Source organism: Salvia hispanica, chromosome 3 (genome assembly GCF_029641045.1).
Source record: "Salvia hispanica isolate PSC_SH4W2 chromosome 3, Shi_PSC_v1, whole genome shotgun sequence".
NCBI lineage: Eukaryota > Viridiplantae > Streptophyta > Magnoliopsida > Lamiales > Lamiaceae > Salvia > Salvia hispanica.
This window is the reverse complement of record NC_142694.1, coordinates 60,626,664-60,635,690: the sequence shown is the minus strand read 5'-3', so window position 1 is coordinate 60,635,690 and position 9,027 is coordinate 60,626,664. Positions and strand designations below refer to the sequence as shown.

The 9,027-nt window shown below is 37.0% G+C and overlaps 1 pseudogene across 1 annotated transcript; it reads left to right on the top strand.

Moving 5' to 3' along the window:
* The first annotated feature begins 497 nt into the window (after nt 1-497).
* On the top strand, nt 498-9,027 carry LOC125215100 (phospholipase D delta-like; annotated as a pseudogene). The gene is made up of 10 exons (XR_016137075.1): nt 498-1,500; nt 2,935-3,051; nt 3,480-3,674; nt 4,934-5,243; nt 5,328-5,396; nt 5,569-5,716; nt 6,068-6,216; nt 6,499-6,654; nt 7,996-8,196; nt 8,568-9,027. The product of XR_016137075.1 is annotated as a phospholipase D delta-like (transcript).

The window sequence follows — 9,027 nt, the reverse complement described above, 5'->3', positions numbered from 1 at the left end:
TTTTTCAAAAGTTTAATAATATTAAGAACTAATATCCCATTAAATTAATAGGCATATGTAAAATGGTTTGTTGGCAATTTGTAATCAATTTCTCTGTATCAATTTAATTTGTAATACTTCGTCCATTACACATTACTATTAGTTTCAATTTCTTTTTTCTGTTTTATACAATACTATTAGTTTCACTTTTTATCCGTTTATCAATATTTATTATATTTATTACTTCCTTCATTTTTTATCTAGTTAAGTTGTGGGTGAATTTTGTAAAAATGTTAAATTTGGTGAATAAAATATTTGAACGTGAATTATATTTTTATATTATAATTTTCTAATAAGTAGAACTAAGGTGAGACGACCTAAATAGAAGGAAGGAAGTAATTAATTTTATTACTGAGACTGTTAAAATAGAAGGAAGGAAATAGTAGTAATAAATTTTACCTATATTTTATTTTTCATCAAGTTTATTACTCGTATTTACTATTATATCCGTTTCAGCTCTCTTCATCTATCTCTCTCTACTCTACAGTCTACTGCAGCTTTTTCCCGCGACGCCATTTTCCTATATTTCATGCGCGCCCCAATCCTCGCTCTACCGCAGCAATTACATCCTGCGGCGAAACCCTAACTCAATTCACCGAAAATCATGGCGGCGGTGCTCTACTTGCATGGAGATTTAGAGCTCCACATCATCGAGGCGCGCTCCCTCCCAAACATGGACCTCTTCTCCTCGCGCCTCCGCCGCCGAAGACGAGACCGATAGGAAGCTGGAAGATCATCACCAGCGATCCCTACGTCACCGTCAGCGTCCCCCAGTCCACCCTAGCCCGTACCCGCGTCATCTCCAATTCGCAAAACCCTAAGTGGAACGAGCGCTTCCACATTCCCTTAGCGCACCCCGTCCCCAATCACGATATCCACGTCAAGGACAACGACGTCTTCGGCGCCGACACGATCGGGAAGATCCTCATCCCCGCCGAGAAGATCGCCGCCGGCGACCAGATCTCCGATTGGTTCCCGATCATCGCCGCCTCGGGGAAACCGCCCAAACCTGACACCGCGCTGCGGATTAAGATGCGCTTCACTCCGTGTGATAAAAATCCTCTGTACAAGCACGGTGTCGCCGGCGATCCGAACCACAGAGGGGTTAGGAACACTTATTTTCCTCTTCGGAAGGGGAGCGCCGTCACTCTTTACCAGGATGCGCATGTGATTGCGGACAACTTCCCCAAAATCGACCTAGACGATGGCTTGACTCGCTCCCACGCCCCGTGTTGGGAGGATATATGTTATGCGGTTGCAGAGGCTCACCATTTGATATACATTACTGGATGGTCTGTTTTTCATAAGATTAAGCTGATTAGAGAGCCAACCAAACCCTTGCCTCGAGGAGGAGACCTCATGCTTGGGGACTTACTGAAGTATAAGTCTCAGGAAGGGGTTCGAGTTCTGCTCTTGCTTTGGGATGATAAAACTTCGCATGACAAATTCCTCATCAACACGGTATCATATCGTTAATCTTATTTTAGTATTATATACTTTCTGTCGCTGTTCAAGGTTGGTATTATCTTTACCTTTTTTTGGAGACTGAGGGCCCGAGGAGCTCCTTTTATACTATTACCCTGCATATCATAAAATATGTCCACTTCTATAAAGTGATTCAGTTATTTTATTCTTGTACTGTTGATAAAGCTCACCTTGAAATTAATTTGTTGTGGGGACTGGGGCTAATTATGCTCTCTCTACTTGTAACTATTGATGACTCCTATTATAAAGTTAGAGACAGAGTATATTCTGCTTTGTTTTTAATGGACGAGCTTTAATAAAATGTTCTTCGAAAAACATAGCATAAGCTCATGAAACTGCTCTCAGGTACGAAAGAACGTTTGGTGTAGTACTAAGATTTTGATTTCACTAAAGCCGTTGTTTATTGTACATGATAGCTTGAACAACAGCTAGTATGTTTAGTATGTGTTGAGTGACTTGAGTCAACTCAACAACCAGGCAAATGTGCTTTTTTGGGGAAGGAAGCTACAATCTAACTACTCCCTCCGTCCCACAAGAATATACACTTTCGGTTTGGCACGAGTTTTAATGCAAAATTGGTAAAGTAAGAGAGAAGTAGAAAGAAAAAGTAATTGAAGTATTATTAATGGAGAATGGGACCCACCTCATTAGAGAGAAAAGAGTTTCCAAATTTAGAAAGTGCATATTCATTTGGGATGGACTAAAAAGGAAAACAGTGCATATTCTTGTGGGACGAAGGGAGTATTATTCTATAATTGGCAGTTAATCTCATAAACCTTGCCAACCTTACATGAGAGTTGGAAGACTGAAACTGTCATTAGAAAAAATTGCTTGTATAACTGGTGATTAATATATTTCTGAGAAACTTATGCTGGGATGTGTTATGAGTGAGAATGAAGCTTAAAGTTTTAAGATTGAGTTTTTTACTTCTTTGTGATAAGTGGACTGTGGACACTTCTGCCCTGTGTGTACAGTATTTGGTTATTTTTATGGAGGAATAGATAAATAAATGTTTGTTTCTTATCAAAATAGTGAACTTTGCATTCTATTACCATATCTTCTCTTTAAGCACATATGATCCTGAACAGAAACCTAAAGCATATTTGCTTCAGCATCACATATATGCTTTAAACAATACACTGCCTGTTTACACTACACTCTTTAAGGAGTTTTGTCGTAAAATTTGGGTCAAATAGTAGATCGTTGATACAATGTTAAAGAAACTGGTACTTTGATACATTCTTATTTTGCAATATATGGAGTGCTTCATTGATATCTGTATGCTTTGATTCTTTAAATAAAAGGGCTCCGTATCTCCGTTCTGTCTGAAATTTTCTATTAGAGGTAATGAACAGGTAAACCTCACTTCCATAGATTTAATGATTAATAGTTTTGTGTCTTTGAATGCAGACGGGTGTGATGCAAACTCATGATGAAGAGACAAAGAAGTTTTTCAAGCATTCATCTGTAATTTGTGTTCTATCACCACGTTATGGGAGCAGTAAACTTAGCTATATTAAACAGCAGGTAGAGTTTTATATAGATGCTGTTTCTATTGTAGCTGTCTTATTACTGTCTTATGTTATAAGTTCATATATGTAGGTAAAGTTTATGATGCATTTTTGGACCTTGTCCCATTATTTGGAAATGCAACCCAAGGAAGCATTTTCTTAGCATGTTCAGACCTGGAAAAGGACAGGACCATCGCTTTAAACATGAAAAGGCTGTTGATGAGGAAGCCGTATATGATATATGTAGAAATTAGAAACACATCATTATGCTCGATCGTTCACAAGCTAACCAATTTTTCATTGTCCTCTGAAGCTGTGGCATAATTTTATCTTTGATACTGCTCATCTTGTGGGATTCAGATCCTGCTAATTTTTCTGAACCCTGTCTCCAGAAGCTTTCTAGCTTCAAATTTCTGCTGAGTTACTTTTGTAATCTTGCTCCAGGTAGTTGGAAACGTGTTTACACACCACCAGAAATGTGTTCTTGTCGATACTCAAGCACCTGGAAATAATCGAAAAATCACTGCCTTTATAGGAGGTCTTGATCTTTGTGATGGCCGTTATGATACACCTGACCATCGACTGTTCCGTGATCTTGACACTTGTTTTAAGGATGATTTTCATCAGCCTACGTTTGCGGTGAGTAGTTTATGCTTTAGTTTTTGGTCGACATGTTTGTCTGTCTTTCTGTATTGCAGTTTAAACTCTGTGCGACAGTTGTGGACCTGTCATTTGTTTGTAAGAATCAACTTTCTTAATCAATCCCAAATGGTCTACAATTTGAACTGCGATAGTGTGAAGTTTCTATCAATATGTAAGATAAATAAAACCAAACTATTCACAGAGAGGAATGAACTGAAAGAAAAGAAAAAGAACTTGCCAGAGAACCCTCACCAAGTGAACACCGCCAAGGAATTAGGATTTGATCAAATCCTAACCCTCCCGAGTACTAGCTCAACTAAAGCATATAAATAGTCCTACTCTGGTCCATGCTAAGGTCTAATTATCTAAAAGCCCGACAGACTTGATAATAAAATAAACTCAAACTGATAAAATAGAACCAATATTTAACATCCAGTGTATCTAATTGGCCTTTGCTAGTTTTCCTGCTTACTAAACTGTTTCCAGGATAATTAGTTTGAGTCGGGCCATTGGTGTTGAGAAGAGAAGAATTAAACCCCATTTTTTTGTTTGGTTTACATAGTAGGACAAAATTGAAGTAAAATGTTTGTACCGACTGACCTTATCTTATCACTGAATCAACATAGTCAAAATAATGAAAGGAGAAACTCTTCATGATCACCAAAACTTACTGGGATCATGGTAAATGAACCAATGATGATAGTATAATAATAATAATTCCATTCAAGTCAAGCTTGAAAATTGTCAAGCTTTGGATGGTTACTGAAATTTTAGTTACTATGATATTCTCAATCATGTTAGCAAGTGTCACTATACTTGATAAATGACATGATTGCTTTTAGGAGGGACCATAAACGAGGTAGTTGGTTCTCGCTACTACCACCAAAGGGAAGGGACCTCCAGCCTTTCCTTCAAGTACCTACTTTGTCCTGCCTTCGGATTGTAGCTTAGGATTGATGAAAATCAATTGGTAGTTGAGCTCATGGAAATATTGGGGACCCTGAAAGATATTAACACTCTGTATGGTAAGAAATGAAATTCGAAAGCAGGAAATAGAGTTCAATTAAAGAATATAGTCTTGTCAGACTTTGAGCCACATATATTATCTGGTTAATTATTGAGATTCCTTAAACAGCAGTCCTTTTAGTTCACTTTTTGTTGACACGTCTTTTAATCTGCAACTCTATGCTGGTGAATGGTGAGTGTTACTGTTAAGTGACTATATATTCATTACTTTTTTCATTTTACGTCCGTAGGCAGGAATGCAAGCTCCAAGGGAGCCATGGCATGATTTGCACTGCAGAATTGAAGGACCTGCTGCTTATGACGTGCTTATAAAATTTTGCCCAACGTTGGCGGAAATCAACCAAGTGGAGAGAATTTAGTCTACTAAAGAAAAAGGTGTCCAACTGGAATGATGATGCAATGATAAAAATTGAGCGAATATCATGGATTTTAAGTCCTGCCCTTTCTGTAACCAAGGATGGAACTTACAGGTATTCTCGCGAGGATGATCCTAAGCTATATGTGTCTGGAGAAGAACACCCTGAAAATTGGCACGTTCAGGTTAGAATCCCCTAGATTGGAGCAGTGCAAATTATTTTTGATAATGTTGAGCTGATTGTATTTAATCTTGTTTTTCTTCTTTAGATATTCAGGTCCATTGATTCAGGGTCACTCAGAGGCTTCCCCAAGTTCTATGATGAAGCTGATGCCCAGGTTAAAACATCCTCATGCCTTTTTCCTTTGGCATCTTTTCTATATAAAACTGCCAAAAGTCTGGAATAAATGCAATTTTTTACAGAAACTTTTTATTTCACACATCACACAATGGTTTTGCTCTTTTTCTTTTTTTTTTTAAAATTAATATATAATGTTAGTTTGTTTGCAGAACCTTGTTTGCTCCAAGAATCTGGTGATAGACAAAAGTATTCAAACAGCATATATTCAGGCAATAAGATCTGCTAAGCATTTTATTTATATTGAAAATCAATACTTTCTTGGTTCTTCATATGCTTGGCCTTCATACAAAGATGCAGGTAAAAAACGATTTCCTGATTTTCTTTAAATTATTTTTCTCTCTAGTTTTATGTACTTTTTCGGTTGAATTTTCACTTAGCAGACATTTAAACTTAACCTAAAAAATTTATATTTAAATTTTGAACTTAATTGTAAACTTTATTTTAGTTCATGTATGAACAGTTCAGTTTAGTTTGTGGATCTTGTGTGAGTTTGAGACTTAGAGATGCTCTGTAGGTGCGAAAAAAAATCCACTTTTTCAACAGAATGTAGAATAATACTTATTTTCTTTCTCTTTCTTATGACCAGTCTTTCCACATGCTAGTCTTCATTATATCACTGACATTTTCTCTCTTGTGACCGAATGGCAGGGGCTGATCATTTAATACCTATGGAGTTGGCAATGAAAATTACTAGTAAAATAAGAGCTAATGAGAGATTTGCCGTGTACATTATTATACCAATGTGGCCCGAAGGAAATCCCAATGACAATGTTGTGCAAGAAATTTTATTTTGGCAGGTACTTTGCAATTTATTTATTTTTGACGTATTGCGTCTTGATCAGTATACTAGGTTCAAAACTATCTCTATTAATAGGAATGTTATACTATGTGGATCAGCATGCACTTATGCATTACTTTTTTACATACGGAAAATTTTGATGTTAATAGAGGACAGATTTTTCTGCCTAGGCTCCAAACTCATTTGTGGTTATTGGTGATGTGCTATGGTGTTATTATGTGAGTCTTTGAAATTTTAAGATAATAACACTGTGCTGGTTAAATGCCTGTTTATAAAACAGGGCCAAACAATGCAGATGATGTATCAAGTTATTGCAAAAGAGATCAAATCAATGAAACTCCAGTCACATCCACTAGAGTACTTGAATTTCTACTGCATTGGAAAGCGGGAACAGATTACAGGTCCTGGTGCTCAGGTCTCTGGGGATCCTGCTAAGGTTAGAACGTAATCTATCCTTTCTTGTGTTTAGAATATAATGAGATGCATGAATCGACATTATCATGATATAACGAATGATGATTCTTTGTATCTTTGCTGACTAGCTAATCTCTTCACCTTGACTAGGTTTATGCTTCTTAATTCGATTACAGTTTTTTTGCGCCAACTTGTACCTACATGTCAATGTAGTTTCAGAGTCTTTATCTATGTTGTTTTCTTATATCTGGTCGATTATCTGAGAATCTAAAACTCGATAAGGCTCCGTTCGGTATCATGGAATTGGCCTTGTGGAATTGGAATTGGAATTGGAGCCTTCAATTCCAAATCAAGTGTTCGGTATTGCAAAATATTTGGATTTGGAATTGAATTACAGATTCTATTCCTCCCAATTCCATAATTTGAATTTCATATCAAAAGTAGATAGACTGAATAGTTATAAAATTGGGCACTTTAACACACAACACACACACACACACACTCTACATACACACACTCATACTGCGCACGCACGCATGCACACTACACACACACACAACACACCGCACACACACTTGCCCACACGCTACTCATGCACACACATTATATAATTTCTTCAAATTTAATTCCATATCAATTACATCATATTTACCGAACAAAGGATTTGGAATTGAATTATAATTCAATTCATTCAAATTCAATTCGAATTCCACTTCCAGTTCCCATGTACCGAACGGACACTAATAGGTGCGGATTTGCTGACCGACTGTCAACTGTTACTATTTCCAACCTTCTAATTTATTTCCATTTCCATGTGCCATCTCTTGTTTGCAGTCTATTGTGGCGGCCTTGTGTATTGGATATATTACTCCTCCATCCCCAAAGAGTATGAACATTTGGTTAGGCACGGGTTTTAATGCATAAATGGAAAAGTAAGAGAGAGAGAGAAAGAAAAAGTTTTTAAAGTATTGTTAGTGGAGAATGGATCCCATCTCATTAGAGAGAAATGAGTTTCCAAAATTAGAAAGTTCATACTTTTCAGGGAGTGACGGGCTAAAAAGGAAATAATTCATACTTTTCAAGGACGGAGGGAGTATTAATCTTGGACCATGATGATGAATAAATTATTAATCGTTGGTGGTACATCAGTGTAAAATAGGCCTTGAACAAGTCATAAATAATTGGTTTGCCATAGTGTAAGGATTTATTCACTCATTCACTACCTGAAATAGGAAATGGGGAACTCTGAATTACTGAGAAAATGATCATCAATAAAGCGACACATATATATAGTGGATTTGTATATTTCCCCTGAAATTGTGCCTTTACATGAGATTCCCTCTAAATGTGCTATTTCACTCAGATTTCAGAGGCACAAAAGTTTCAGCGGTTCATGATTTATGTGCACGCCAAAGGAATGGTAGTGGATGACGAGTATGTAATAATTGGATCAGCCAATATAAATCAGAGATCAATGGCTGGTACAAAAGACACAGAGATAGCAATGGGTGGATATCAACCTCATCATACATGGGGAAAGAAGCAAAGACATCCACATGGCCAGGTTTGTTTGATTTTGAGAGGTTTCTTCTGCTCTTAGCATCTATATATGGTTGTCACTTGTCAGATTAGTTACTTTCCTATCACTGTCTGATCATCAGCACTTGTAGAAGAATTATTATCGTATACGTATTTGTATTCTACAGCTTGATATCATGCATGCATTGGTTAAGCCAGATTTTTATACATACGCTCCATGTTTTCATGTGGGAGTATTTTATTGATACTATTGCGATGATTTTAGCCATATAGCTGCATCTGGTTTGATAGTTATATGCACCATGAGATGAATGCAATCCGAATATTTTTAAATTGGTATTCTTGAATTATAATTAGTGCGCCATGACCTCTAAATTGTTACACTCAAATATGCAGATATATGGATATAGAATGTCGCTATGGGCAGAGCATCTTGGGATGGTTGAAAATAGTTACAACACGCCAGAGGATGTGGAGTGCGTGAAGAGAGTGAATGAAATTGCTGAAGATAATTGGAAGAGATACACGTGCGATGAATTTAAAGAGTTGCAAGGTCATCTTCTCAAGTATCCGGTGGAAATTGATGCAGACGGCAATGTAAATCCGCTTCCAGGACACGAGAACTTCCCTGATGAGGCAGAGTTCTCGGAGCCCATTCTCCCACCATACCGGATATCTTGACGACGTAATGTGTAACAAATGTGTATGTGATTTTGGACGTTGTAATCAACTAGGGTTTGTGAATAAATGTATTGTAATTTGTATCTTGTCTCAATATATATGTAAAGAGGCTGAAGATTGTGATTGTAAGTTCTGGTTGTTTGTTTATGCGGCAATGAAATGAGATTCTAACTAA